We start from the raw sequence: 15,933 nt of genomic DNA, 5'->3' as shown, positions 1-15,933 counted from the left end.
GGGCCGAGTACCTTTACCAGCGATGGGCTGATGAATCATGGTGACGTCTTTGCAGCCAGTAGTGAAGACTGTGACAGTGATTATGATCTAGACAACTGGGTTCGCCCGTGTGCACCAGGGGAGTCAATCAACAACTGGACGGTTGAAGAAGTGGTCCAAGTTACTCTTCAAACAAAGTAATTTTCTTTTGTTTTTCATTTTGCACAAAACCCTACGTTCTGCCCAAGGCGTAGTGGTTCATTGTAGGGCCTCATCATGTTTTTCAATGATATCATTAATAAAGGACGTTTTGCAAACAATTTTGTGATCCCTGTCTTTCTTTTTTTCTGTAGCACCTCAAATTTGCACCTCCCATTTGTATATACATTTCATTTTTAGGTCATTAACATCACATTAACATTGCATTGTCATTGCATAGTCCATACATTGCATCAGTCAAGACTGGTCAGGAGATTCAACTGTGCAAGGCAACAAGAGCATTTTTCATGAGATCAAAGCCCTAGGGTTGTGCCAATGAGTTCATGTGACCCAAGGATCATTTTGAAGTAGTTTGGCTGGGGGTTGAAGGCTCAGAACTCATCAGTCCATGTGCAAATCATCTGAGGCCCACAAAAGTCAACAGAAGTCAACTGCAAAGTCAACTGTGGATTTGAAGGTGGGAAGTGGTTAGAGATGCCTCATTCATGATGCAAACAAGTCTCATTTGACATTTCAAACATCAACATTGAAGAATTTGAAGTCAGATCAAGACTTTCCAAAAATAGCAGGTGACCTGTAATTTGAACTTTCCAAAAATGGAAAGGTTTTGGACCAACTTCAACTCAAGATTACATCATCAAGAAAGCTTCAAATGAAATTTTGTCCAACATGAAAGTTGAAGATCTTTCTCTCCCATTTCCAAAAAGTCCAAGGTCATGAATTTCTCATGTGTGGTTGAGGAGATATGGTCCAATCATGGCAAAGTGTGTTTGAAAATTCAAATGGACATAACTTTTTAACCAGAGATATGGTCCCATCGCGTTCGCCAACTGTCGCATTACGCGAAAAACCGGCGGGAAAAAGAAACAACAGAGCCGCCACCGTGCGTTATTTATCCCAAAAGAGGGAAAGGAAACGCTCGAAGTAAACCTGGAAAGGACATGGTCTCGCGACCAGAGAGAGATGGGATCGGGAGTCGGTTATGCGAAGGGAAGGTATTAGCACCCCTACGCATCCGTCGTACTCGATGGGATCCACGCACAAAAGAATAGAAGAAAGGTTGCTAAAACTGCTCACAAACTGCACACATGCTGGAAGCAAACACAAAAGGACGAAAGAAGCGGAACTCGGCAGGATATCGCATCCTGGGCCTACGTAGCCTGTCAGACACAGACATCAGAGTCGACGTAGTTCGGGACCGGGTAAACGTGCTCGCTAGGATGTCGCATCCTATGCATACGTATCTTCTCTAACCAGAGAAGAATCAGAGCACTCGTAGCTCGGCTAACGCACGCCAAACAAAACAAAGACAGGAAATCGACTGCCAATCGCTGGACTTATGTCAGACTCCACACCAAAAGGCAAACCTGGAAACCGAATGCCAATCGCTGGACTTACATCAGACTCCAAACCAACTAACACACACAGGAAACCAACTGCCAATCGCTGGACTTATGTCGGACTCCAAACACACACAAAGGGACTGAAAACAAAAGGGCGCCCGGAGAGATCAGCTCATCTCCTGCCTACGTACCTCATCTGGTATGAGGATCAGGGCGACGTAGTTCCCCTACACAGGGAAAGAACTTCTAACCTAAACAGAGACAAAGGGAGATAACATACTACTAGAGAGACTACGACTCGAGCCTAGAAGTTGTCATGCATACGATCCCTATGTTGAGGTTTCTATCCTAACTTGCACAGGAAGCAAGCTAACCTAAACAGCACAGTCAAACACAAGCATAAAAGCAAGCACACACACTATATACAAACAAGTGGCTCACACAAGGCTAGGCTTTAGTCAAGGGGTCACATCAACCTCGACAAACAAGCCAACTGGAATAGGGTGTGGTTAGCTCTTAACCCTAACATTGAGAGTTAGGGTAAAGCAGATGAAATGGGAAGTGAGGATAAGGTCTCACAGCTCTTATCCCTGGCCTGGGAGAGCTTGACTCGAATAGAAAGTGTGGGAGTCCAGAATGTAGGAACTCTTCTCCACAAGTGACTTACACAACAAGATCTTGGGTTCTTATTCACAATGCATCAACACACGGTGTGAGCAAAGTGAATGACACAAATGAATAGCAGGGGATGGATTGCACATCCCTTTTATCTGCCAATTGCCTCTTAAGAGGTCTTTACCTGCTTGGCACAACATTAAACATTCACAAGCATTGCCTCTTAAGGAGGGCTTCAGACAGGTGCCTGCCCACATAACAGGACAGGTCTTCCAGACTACATGAAGTCAGGAGTTATACCTCAGTGGTTAAGCAACCCACAAGCTAGCAAAGCAAGTTCAAAATGAACTCAGAGCAACTTAGGTACCTGTGAAAAAATCTAAACCAATCAGTTCAACTGTACAGACAAACAATCAACAGTTAATATCACACAGACAGACAAAGCATCAGGCAACAATGAGCAAGGCACAAGCACAAATGAATTTGTTCTCAAAGCCTACAAAACAACACAATGTTAGCCAACATCAACCAATAATCAAGCTCAAATGAATGAGTCACTCCAATCATGGCAATGTGCATCTGAACCTGAAATCACAACTCAAATGATAAGTCCAAACCACTAGGTCAAAGCCTAGGGTCAAAAGAGGATCAAAAAGTCAAAACAGAACTTCAAACTTGACATGAAGCAACTTCAAACATATATTGACATATCCTACAAAGGCTCATATCAAAATCATTAACCAAATGCATTTCATGATCAAGTGAAGTCAAAGGTGATTTCAAAGCATCCACATGGTCAACATGAATGAAAAATCTCAATCAAAACAGAAATGATTCCAAAAATTCTGGAAAAAATCATGAGCAATCTAGACATCCATAACATACATCACACAAAAAATCAGAAGCATTGGACATCATTAGGCATGGCAATCACATTGCATAAAACAGACAACCAAATGTGTGACACAAATTGTCACACCAAGTTAGCATAGGCATAAAACAGAATGGGATCATGGGAAAAATATCAAACCAAAGCCAAAATGTTCCTCAAAGTGTCTAGAAACTACACACAAAATTTCAGAGTCATTGGATAAGAAACAAGCATTTCACAAAGGGATAAGCAAGGCAAGGTCAAACAAGCATATGTACTCAAACATCCTAGCACAAATTAATTTCTAGCCGTGCACAATTTGCAATTTTATACTCATAAAAACTAGACAGGATAAGGAGCATTGTGCAAAAAATTGGAGTGAAATTGATGCATTTTTCAATTTGTTGTGATTTTATGAAGTTGAAGAAAAAATTAAAAAATGGAATGGACATGGCATATGTAAAATAGGAGGGAAAGAAGAAAATGAAATAACATTTGAAAAAAATTCCCATCGCTGGGAATCGAACTCAGTGTTAATTTGAAAAGAGGCGCGCCAGGGTTCTAAATGCACCGTTTTATTAAATGAAGTGGCATGGTCAGCGCTTGCGTGTACAGGTCAAAACGTTTTGAACCAATCATAATGCTGAGCGTGCAAACACGTGGACCAGTAGAAGACAAACCCTAGCTAGCGTGGCAAATAACCAGGAAAAGCGTGGCCTAATGCAGAAAAACGTTGCCATTGCTTGATCTTCATCTTCTTCCTCACGAAGAAGATGAACAGTGTTCGGTGTTCATACCAGTTCAGAAGTATTTCTCCAGAAATTCCAAATGAGCACATCATTATGCATCATTTTTCACGTAGATTCAAAATCAAACAATAACTAAGCATGCATCATCCTAATTAGAGAGAATCGAGCAAGATAACATTCATCCATGAAACTTTAATCTAACCTAACTCAGTCATTATTGCACCAAAATTCACGATTCAAAGCTCAGAATTACCAGCAAACTAAGATCTACACAAATATCACAATAAATTTGAGAATTAGAGAGATCAAATCATGACCTCTTCAAGAGCAGCCAGCTGAAATCGTGCTATCCAAGGCTTGTAGTGGTCCAAAACTTCTCTATGATACTTGTGTAGATGATTGAAGGAAAGATTGAAGCTCAATTGCACATGCATCCAGCTTAATTTGCAAATGCCATGGATGCTTCAAGCTTTGAATCTAGCTCAATATGCCACGATTTGCCTTGATTCCACGTCCAAATTTGCTCAGAAATGCTTCAGGAGGATGAATCAATCAATAGAAAGTGTTCATGTGTGAAGAAATTGAAAAAAAGTTTGAGAGAAATTTTTTGTGAATCTTGGAATTCAGATCTGAAATGTGTCTTCATCATGGAAACAGTTATGATTATCAATATATACTTCATGCTAATGATGTTTAAAACTTGTTTAAGCCTAATGCAAATGAGATTAATCAATTTTGAGGTGTATGTGCAAAATGACATTTTCACTTCATGCACCCCATGCATGCGTGAACAGTACCAATTCCTGGCCTAAATCCATTTAATCAATGTCCATGCACACATTTGAAATGGTTTTTTATGCCCATGATCATCCAAAATGAGTTTATGCAATTTCCTTCAAAAATCTTCATGAATAAGCCAAAGATCATGCAAATGAAATTCATGTCATGTAATGGTATGTTTGGAAACTACAAGTTATAAGGATCAAAATGCAAAAAGAACCACTCATTTTGGAGCTTTGGTTAAAAAGTTATGCCCATTTGAAGTTTGAAACACACTTTGCCATGATTGGACCATATCTCCTCAACCACACATGAGAAATCCATGATCTTGGACTTTTTCGAAATGGGAGAGAAAGATCTTCAACTTTCATGTTGGACAAAATTTCATTTGAAGCTTTCTTGATAATGTAATCTTGAGTTGAAATTGGTCCAAAACCTTTCCATTTTTGGAAAGTTCAAATTACAGGTCACCTGCTATTTTTGGAAAGTCTTGATCTGACTTCAAATTCTTCAATGTTGATGTTTGAAATGTCAAATGAGACTTGTTTGAACATGAATGAAGCATCTCTAAGCTCTTCCCACCTCCAAATCCACAGTTGACTTTGCAGTTGACTTCTGTTGACTTCTATGGGCCTCAGATGATTTGATCATGCACTGATGGGTTCTGAGCCTTCAACACTTGGCCAAATTTCTTCCAAATGACCCTTGAGTCATGTGAGCTCCTTGGAACCACCCTAGGGCTTTGATCTCATGGAAAATGCTCTTGTTGCCTTGCACAGTTGAATCTCCTAACCAGTCTTGCCTGATGAGATGCAATGGACTATGCAATGATAATGCAATGTTAATGTGATGTTAATGACCTAAAGATGAATGTATACATAGATGGGAGGTGCAAATTTGAGGTACTACAGACTCAAGCTAGGCTTAACACCATACCAACATTCTTCTGGCGTGATTCCTTCTAACTTCTTCGTTGGACATCTGTTCAGGATATATGTCGCAGTCGACACAACTTCTCCCCATAATTCTTTGGGTAGATGCTTGCCTCTTAACATACTTCTAACCATATTCAAAATGGTTCTATTCGTTCTTTCTGCGACTACATTCTGTTGTGGAGTGTAGGGTGGCACCACCTCATGCACAATCCCTTCTTTCACACATAATGCATCGAAGTCTTTCGACACATATTCTCCACCACCATCAGTTCTCAAAATCTTGATCTTTTGACCGCTTTGTCTTTCGACCATAGACTTAAACTTAGAAAATACCTCGATTACTTCACTTTTCTTTTGGATCAGGTAAGACCACAATTTTCGACTGAAATCATCTATAAATATAACCAAGTATTTGTTACCTCCGATCGAATCCACCTGGAGAGGACCACATACATCAGAGTATATGACTTCAAGAATTGCCTTTGACCTGTTTTCTGCATCCTTACTGAAGTTGTTCTTATGTTGCTTCGCTTGCACACATTCTTCACATACTTCGTTTGGAATGTCGATTTCTGGTAATCCTGAAACCATATTTCTTCTCTTTAAATCTCTGATATCTTTGAAATTGAGATGGCCAATTCTATAATGCCATATCCATTCATCTCTGTTGGATGCTGTTGCGAGGCACTTATGCTACATCATATTAATCTCAATCTTGAAGGTTCTATTCTGAGACATTGGAGCCTTCAAGATCAACCTTCCATTTGAGTCAAGAACTCACATCATCTTGTCTTTGATCGACACCTTATAGTTCTTTTCTACCAACTGCCCTATGCTGAGCAAATTACTCTTCATGCCTAGTATGTACAACACATTTGAAATTACTGACCTCTTGCCATCTTTCCTCATAATCAAAACATCACCAACACCTTCAGCTGCTAGAGTGTTGTCATTTGCAAATTTCACCATGTTCTTCATTGAGGGCTTTATGTTGACAAACCAATCTTTTCTTCCAGACATGTGTAATGAGCATCCTGAGTTCAAGTACCACTGGTCCTTGAATCTCTCTTCTTCTCTTGTTGTAACCATCAACAACGTCTCTTCTTCTTCGTGTTTCGCCAGCTTTGCATAAGTTTCTTAATTCTTCTGCTTTTCTGGACAATCACTAGAATAGTGACCATACTTCTGACAATTGTAACACTGAATATGACTTTTATCTGGCTTTTGACCACCACCTCTTCCTCTACTTGCAACACCATCTCTTTTGTTGCCTTGGTTCCAGGGTTTTCTCTGATTCGACGAGTTTCCTTCTTGCTAATTTCGACCAGTCGAATTGTTGTAACCTCCTCTGCCTTTGTTTACATTCCAACTTCCTTTGCCTTTTCTTTCTTTTGTTGATTGAGCCTGCAAAGCCATATCACTTTTCGACTTTCCTGTAGCTCTTTCAGTCATTCTTTGTTCATGATATTCAAGCGTCCCTTGAAGCTCTTCCTTTGTCAATTTTGACAAATCTTTCGACTCTTCTATGGCTACTATCACGTTGTCGAACTTTGGAGCCAACGACCTCAAGATCTTTCCAACAATAGATCTTGATGTCAACACTTCTCCACATACCTTAATTTGATTCACCAATTTCGTAACCTTGGTGAAGAAATCAGTTATGCTTTCATTGTCTTCCATCTGAAGCAATTCATACGTTCTTTTGTGAGTTTGTAACCTCACCTCTTTCACCTTCTCCGCGCCTCCAACGATTTCTCCAGAATTTCCCATGCTTACTTCGCTGACTCTGCATCACTAACCTTTTCAAAGTTATCTGCATCAACACATTGATGGATTATAAAGAGAGATTTATAATATTTCTTCTTCAATTCTTTATGTGCATCCTTTTCTTGATCCGTCGCGGCTTCTGCAAGCGTTGCTACTCCTTCCTTCACAAGGTCCCAAAGATCTTGATAACAGAACACAACCTTCATGTGCTTGCACCAATTCTCATAATTGTTGTTCTTGAGAGTCATAAGATTTGCTGGAAAATTCCCATTTGGATGATCCGTTGCCATGGTGATTTTCTTCTCACGAATCGGTTAAACCGCAGCTCTGATACCAGATGTTGGAAATCCCCCAAAACCTATGGAGAATTTCAATCAATCTTGATGAACAAGATTGTTATTACCTATACAATGACAATGAAAAGAAAGGAACAATGGAGAAAGAAAGAGTGTATAGAACGATGAAGGAGAAGAGTAATATAATTCTGCAGAGTTTCTCTCTGCCCACAAACTGTGGAAAACTTCTTATTCACTTTGCCACTACAAAATACTGTGAATTATAAGTGTTGTGAATACTCTATTCACCTATATATGAAAATAAGGGTTACTCCCTCTATTTATAGATTTTGGTTAACTTGGACCTCAAGCCAAAACCCAAAACTATAAAAGCCCAAAATTATAAAAGTCCAAAATAGCTAAGACTACTCAACATACTGGGTGGTTCGACACTTTCATGCTTCTGTCGAGCAACCTGCTTCGACACAAGGAATTACAATTCAACAATAACCACAATGCATAACATGACATCCTACATAAGTAAATATTTGAATTCATCCCGTAGAATTTACAACGGACATAACATAAGAAAATATTTTGATAAGTGTAACAACTTTCTCCAAAAATCAACAATATCACCATGCGTTGCACATAAGATATTTTTTAATGAAATTCTTAGTTTGAATGTTCTTCTATAAGTATCTTTCACCAAATATATTATATAAAATTCCTTGTTTGATAGGCTGATGATAAATGAATATATTAAATGGTAAAGGGTAGTGGTTGTTTCATAAATAACCGGCAAATTGAGGAAATGTGTTGGAGGTAGTTTATTGTATGAGGAGTGTGCATTATGCAGTTGCCAAAATTCTTATTTTAGTTATTTTAAAACTAATTAGAAATAATTGAAGAATAAAAATATTTATAAAAAAAATACAAATAAAGAGTAATTTTGAAAATAAAGGGCCAGCCCAAAAATACCAATCCCCTTTATATAGGTATATATACACTAGACCTTTTCCTAGAGCATATTTGATATATCTAGAATCCTAATAACAACATCTATGAGTTCCTGACAAGGGAACTTTAAGAACTGGCCTACCATACTGACTGCAAAAGAAATATCTAGACGAGTGACTATGAGATAATTCAACTTTCCAACCAATCTCATATACCTTCCTGGGTCAGATAGAGGCTCTCCCTGATTGGGTAGTAGTTTGACACTTGGATCCATGGGAGTATCAGCTGGTTTAGCATTCAAAAAATATATTTTTCCAAAATGTCCATAGCATATTTCAGTTGAGAAATCGTCAAACCATCTTTAAATTGGGTTATCTCAATACCCAAGAAATAGCGAAGTTTACAGAGATCTTTTGTCTGAAATTGATTCGAGATATGTTGTTTTAACTAGAGTATTCCATGTTGATCCCTACCAGTTATGATAATATCATCTACATATACAATAAGATAAATACACCATTGGGCTGAGTGACGATAAAAAAATAGAATGGTCAGCTTCACTATGGACCATACCAAATTGTTGTACTACATTGCTGAATCTTCTGAACCAAGCTCTCGAAGATTGCTTAAGACCATAAAGAGACATGTGTATCCTACACACCATATTTGATGACTCCCCCTAAGAAATAAACCTAGGTGATTGCTCCATATATAATTCCTCTTCAAGATCACAGTGTAAAAAAGTACTCTTGATGTCAAGTTGATGAAGAGGCTATTGTCGAATGGCTACAATGGCTAGAAGGAGTCTAACAGATCCCATCTTGGCTACAAGCGAGAAGATACCATTATAATCCAACCCAAAGATCTGAGTGTATCCTTTGGCTACCAATCGAGCTTTAAATCGATCAATTTTACCATCTAGATTAACCTTCACTGTATAAAGCCAATAAAAACCTACTAAAGATATCTCATGGGGGTAGAGGAACCCGTTCTCAAGTATCACTGATTTGAAGAGCACACATTTCATCAATCATTGCTTGCCTCCACTCAAGGTGAGATAATGTTTCACCTGAAGTTTTAGGAATAGAAACATAAGACAAAGAAGATAACCAAGTATACTGCAAAAGGGAAAGACAGTGATAACATAAATTAATATAATATGGAGAGGGATTTTTGTGTTTGACGTATAGCTTTTCGAAGGACAATCAGAAGATCAGACTTAGGTTGCAGGATCAAATTCGATGATAGCGAGATGGTTGGAGGAGAGTCTGCAATGACCTTCGGGACAGGGACATGTACGATAGACGTTGGTTGACGAAACTGATATGTTTGAAGTGTCCGATAAATGGGGTCTCAGGAGCCATATATTGATGGGGGGTAATGGTAAACGGAACATTAATAACTGCCATAAAAGGTGTGGGAGTACTTTTCTGAAGAGGTTCTGAAGTTACGTGGTTGGACTCGAAATATGGAACAGACTTGAAGAAGGTAACATCGGTCAATATGAGGTATCATTGTAGAGTATATGAATAACAACGATAACCTTTTTGGGGCCGATGATAACCAATAAAGACACACTTTAGTGATCGAGCAGATAGTTTATCAAGACCCAGAGAGAGATTATGTACAAAACATGTGGACCTAAAGACTCGGGGAGGAATTGGGTGAAGTGGGGAATGGGGAAAAAGTATTGAATGAGGGCCCCAAAACGCAAGAATCAAGGGGAGCGGAAAGAAGCTTCACCGATTCCGACTCTAATCTCAGGCTTCATTGGTAAGGTAAGGAAGCTCCGCAACTCCAACATCAAATCGGGAAATTCCTCTTCCAGCCAGCCCTTGTAACATCAACAAACAAAGCAAGTTTTATTTTTAAGGACAAATTATGGCATGATATTTATAAGGTAACATGTCGTTAGCATATCATCCCCCCAAAATCAAAGTGGAACATTACCATGGAGAAGTAGGGTCTGAGTGGTTTCTACGAGATATCGATTTTTGCATTCTGCTACACTATTTTATTGAGGTGTGTGAGGGTAAGATGTTTGGTGGAGAATACCATTGCGTGACATAAAATTTTGAAATTGTTAGGATAAATATTCACGGGCATTATCACTTCTTAAGGTACTGATAGACATACCTAAATGAGTTCTTATTTCTCGATAAAATTATTCAAAAATAGAAAATAATTCAGATCTATTCTTCATTAAAAATAACCACGTGCAACATGAAAAATCATCAATAAAGGTGAAAAAATACATAGACCCGGGAGTAAAGACAGTAAACGAGGGACCCTAAACATCAATATGAACTAAGCAAAAGGGGTTAAAGCTCATTTATTGACTCAGTTGGGAAATTGTCTACGAGTGTGTTTCCTTAACTGACACGACTCACAATGTAAATTAGATACCTTCGATAAATTTGGCACCTACTTATGTAGTTTAGAAAGACTGGGATGACCTAATTGAGCATGGATAGTGAGTGGAGAAACTTCGGTTGCATGTCTGAGATGACACTAAGGCCTTGAGACTCACATTCGACACCAATCGTTTATGTACCGGTAGAAGCCCCTCCTCCGATCCAGTTGTTCCTCACTTTTTTCACCAGTAGAACCTGCACCCACCCACATGTGCCACCTCTGTCTCTACGCATGGGCCTCACGCACTTCCACCTAAACCACATGTGACAAAATGTATGGTGGCCGATCTCGACAATTTTTCCATCACCCCACTGGCCATGTCGTAATTGTTTCAGATCCAGTCTCATGTTTTACTTTCCACTGGCGAAAAATTGTGATCTGGTTCAAACAGAGCCTTTTTTCACCCGGTTCGCATGATATTTTCTCTCTTTAGATACTCATGGCTACTCCTTAGAACTTTACGCTAAAATACGATGATTTTCTCAGGTGGTATCAGAATTATCAGAACTCATATTCTATAGCTTCGGTAGCACACACTAGTAATTCATTTGTTTGTCTCTCTCAATCATATTCTCTTGGACCTTGGGTCCTTGATTCTGGTGCGACTGATCATGCTACCAGTAATAAAAATATTTTACTTCCCTCTCTATCTCTGGTTTCTTACCTACTATAACTTCTGCTAATGGTTCTCAAACCCGATTCGAAGGGATTGATACTATTCAAATTCTACCTTCTCTCTCTGTTACTTCTATCCTTTATGTACCTAATTATACATTTAATTTACTTCCAGTCAGTTATTTAACTTATTCTCTTGATTGTAGTATCACATTTAATTTACTTCCAGTCAGTTATTTAGCATTGGCCATATTGATTCTGATCATGGTTTTACCATGATTATGATCAAGGGAAAATTTTAGCAAAAAAAGTCTTCTGTTAGGATTGATTCGGATCAGGAATTGCACATGATTCGGATCATGGGGAGCAGTTTTCGTTTCAGAGTTTGTTTTCATCATAACTTAAGTTCTGTGACTCCGTTTGAGGTGCAGCTCGAAGCGTTGGACAGCTGACGCGAAATACTACCTCATTATGGTTAATTAGAGGTTTAATATATGCATGAAAACATTAAGAGTATGCTTATTTGTGATAATTCTTACGAGACGATTATTGAATAATCATGTAATCATGAATTAATGGTTGCCATGTGTTGAGTTTATGATGTTGGAATATTTTGAGTGAAGGTTGCTATGTGTTGATGAAAATCATTACATTGTTTGGTGATTAAATATCATGATGATTTTAATAAGTTGTGAATTAGACTTATATGTATGACTTGTGAACTATCATTATAATTATGTGTTGATGAATGTGGTTACAAGTTTCAGAATGTTGTATAACTGTATGATGAGTTATAATTACATGTTGTTTATGTGAGATGTGACATGGCTTGTATAATTATATGATGTGAATATAATTATATATGTTGTGTTGGGGTGTGTAGTTCAGAAGTGGAGACTGATGTGAATGTTATATTGTATGTTGCTTATGGTTAGAAGTGGAACCATATTGGTTGTTGTTGCATTATCTTATATGTCATGCATCATTTTGTGTTGGGGTGTTGAAAGAGGCGAGTAACGGGTTTAGAAGTGGGGACCAGTGATCATCCGGGGTTCAGAAGAGGGGACCCATGATTCAGAAGTGGGGACCGAGTTCGAATGAGGAGTCATTATTGAATGGACAAGATCAGTAACAAACCTCTAATGTCCAAATTGGTACCACATGTATAAAGTCGAGTTGTGAGTCAAATTGCATACATAAAGGCTATGTGAATTAAATTGTTGTGTTGTTGTGTAAATTGAATGTATGTTATTGAATGGGTGATTTAAGCTACCATTGGATTCTTTTACACCGTTAATATGTTTGAGCGTATTCTCACCCCTTTCTTGTTTGTTTTGTGTTGCTTTGTACATTGTTGAACATATACTCATGGGGAGTAAATGTTATTGTAAGTTAGAAGATGGCTTTGGAGCTTTCTTCGTCTATTTTATCATTTACCAATATTTAATTGGTTTAATGCTCTGATATGTAATATCAAGGAACGAGACGTTTAATTTGTTTTATGTTAATGTTTGAATGTTATCAATTCCATTAAGTACCTCATCTAAAGAGACAATTGAAGTTATGTTATTTATTTTGAGTTCCATTGCAATTTTTGAACTTAATTAGAAAGTATGCATGTTATGTTGAGTAGCATTCTAAAATGATGATTTTATTCTTTTTAATTAAGAGTCGGGGTTTAGGGTGTTAGAAGTACCAAATTGGTTAGAAATGTGAAGACTTTAGCATTTATAAGTGGGATAACCCACACACCCACCACCTTGAGGTTTTGGGTGAGTATGTTGTATGTCTCTCACAAAGGAGTGTTGCTCATTAAGAAAGTACCTAAAGTAAAAAAAATCTCTCTCGTGTTGACCCCTCGAATTTACCCTAGCAGTGGTATCATAAGTATTTGGTTCGAGCTAAGGGATCAACTCACTTGTATCGAAATTCCCTATTGAGTAGTGTAACACCCTAAAACACCGACACTCAATTTAAAAAATAAAAGCCTTGCTTTCATAACTGTCGTTGAAATACATCATCATTGAGCATCCTTGGATTGTAAGTTTCGCATCATAACTACTGTATACTCGAGAGTATACTCTTTGCTTTGAACATCTTCATTTAATATGCACTAAGGCTTTATAAAAGCTGTAAATCATCCCTGCAAAATCATATTAGGGTTTCACCTTTGGTACCCAAATTTTCTTGAGTCTCCATGTGTTAGTAGTTCTAGAAGGTTTAGGGTTACTACATTTAAAAATTTACATTTATCAAAACAAAAAAAAAATATAAATGGGCAAATTTATTACAATGAGAGTATTTATAAACAATTTGATTCACTTTCTTACTATTTGATTTTTTGTTATGTGCTCTATCAGATTTAAACCCTAATCAAATTTTATTTAAGGAAGAGCTTTGACTTGACAAGATCAAGTCAAAGTTTTATTTCTCCTCGATAAATTTACTTAAGGTTTCATGCAAGTCTGATACTTCCTTTTTCATTGAGGCATAAGTCTCACACATTCCAATTGAGATTCTAATATTAGCTATTTCATGCTTAAGCGTTTCATTACTCTTCTCTAGAAACTTAAGATAATCTTTAAGGTCTAAGTTACGCTTTTTAATCATATCATTTTCTTCGATTAACTTAGCACTTAATTTAAACAGCTAGTTATATGATAGCTTTGTTACCACATGGTCATCTTCTTCATGAGATACTTTCAAGAAGGCTTCATCTTCTTCATTGGAAGAAGATTCTTTGAAGGTTCTTCCTGAGGTTAATTATTCATCATTTATAAAGGCTTTATTATCCTTTCTTCTTTCGAAGATTCTAATAGACGAGGCTTCTTCTTCTTTACATCCTCTAGATGAATTTCCTAAATAAAATTCCTTTATTAGATGTTGAATCCTCCAAAGATCGTTCAACTACTAAGATTGTTCTTTAGAAAGAAACCACATGATTTGTCTTGTAGATGAAGTTACTGAGGATTCTTCAAGTTTTGAGCTTATGTCTTCATATTTAAGTAATTGAGCTAATTCGTTCAATTTCTCTATAATTTCTTCCTTCTTTGATTTTCCCTTAAAGTTATGAACACTCATATCTCTGTATTTAAGGATTGGATCAGATTTCTGATTCCAATTCTCAACTCTTAAATATTTATCAATGATAAATGTTTTAATTCTATTTCTAACATTTATAAATTTAGAGAATCATTTATGAATAAAACATTAATCTTTTTTGCCTTGTGTGTTCATTCACTCTTGTTTGATACTTGAAGACACTTCATATATCCCATCAAGAGTATCCCACATTTCCTTGACGGATTTGCAATTATGAACATAAAGGAATTGACTGTCACTTAACAACATAACCAATAATTTTTTATTTTGAAATCAATTTCAAACTTTCTCTTTTACTTTATGATCCAAATGAAATCATATTTATCTACTACTTCTCCATTTATGAGGTGAGTATGGATAAACAGACCTTTCATTATCATTTTCCACAATTCAAAATCAAGAATTTGAATGAAAATTTTAAATCTTGTTTTCCATAGCTCAAACCAATCACCATTAAACCGTGGAAGTGTGTTTAGGAAAGATATATTGTTAGAAATAATGTTTGAAGTCATCATCCTCTTGAGGCGATTAGTATTTGAATATGAGTTAGGCTCTGGTGCCACTTGATGGGGGGACCTGGGGAGCACCAGAAGTGTCAATGGGCTAAATATTTAGAATCAACGAGACTTTGACACCATATATCCACCATAAACCTTAAGGCAATGTGACTCCACACACAAGAAGGGGGAGGGTGAATTTTGGAGGTTTGAAAAATGACAGTTCAAAAAGAGATTTTTTTTCCAAATCAAAGTTTAAAAATATTTTTAAGAAAACGTTTGAATATCTAGTGGAAAAAGAAAAGGTAAAAAAAATGCAGAAAGTAAAAAAAATAAGGGAAAAGAGATGACACCATAATTTATAGAGGTTTAGTCTAAATGAAATGGCTTAATCCTCTTCCTAAGACTTGATCTTGAGAGTATCCAATAAAGCTTATGAGTTTTTAGTAGGTTAAGCTTATGAACCCCCTTATATTAGGAAAAATGAAGTTTCAGGTTTACTTTCAACCAAAGATCAAACAATGGACTTAAGTAGTTGGTCTTCCTTCAAAACACGAAAAAAAACTTTGGGTGGTTAGCCCCTTAGACAAATCGAGATTTTATATGAACTTATCTCGAACCAATGTGGAAGTTTGATCAAGATATCTCTGAAGAACCAGTGTTTTACACTGGCTGACCACGAACCAAACTGAGATTTTACACTATGCTGATCTCAAACCAAGTAAAGCTTTTACACTAGGTTGAGCTCAAGAACCGATTAAGAAAATTTTCCACTAGTTATCTTCAAGAACCCATAAAGAGAGTTTTTTGT

Source organism: Lathyrus oleraceus, chromosome 2 (assembly GCF_024323335.1).
Source record: "Lathyrus oleraceus cultivar Zhongwan6 chromosome 2, CAAS_Psat_ZW6_1.0, whole genome shotgun sequence".
Taxonomy (NCBI): domain Eukaryota; kingdom Viridiplantae; phylum Streptophyta; class Magnoliopsida; order Fabales; family Fabaceae; genus Lathyrus; species Lathyrus oleraceus.
The sequence above is the reverse complement of the archived record's forward strand: the minus strand, read 5'-3'. Positions refer to the sequence as shown.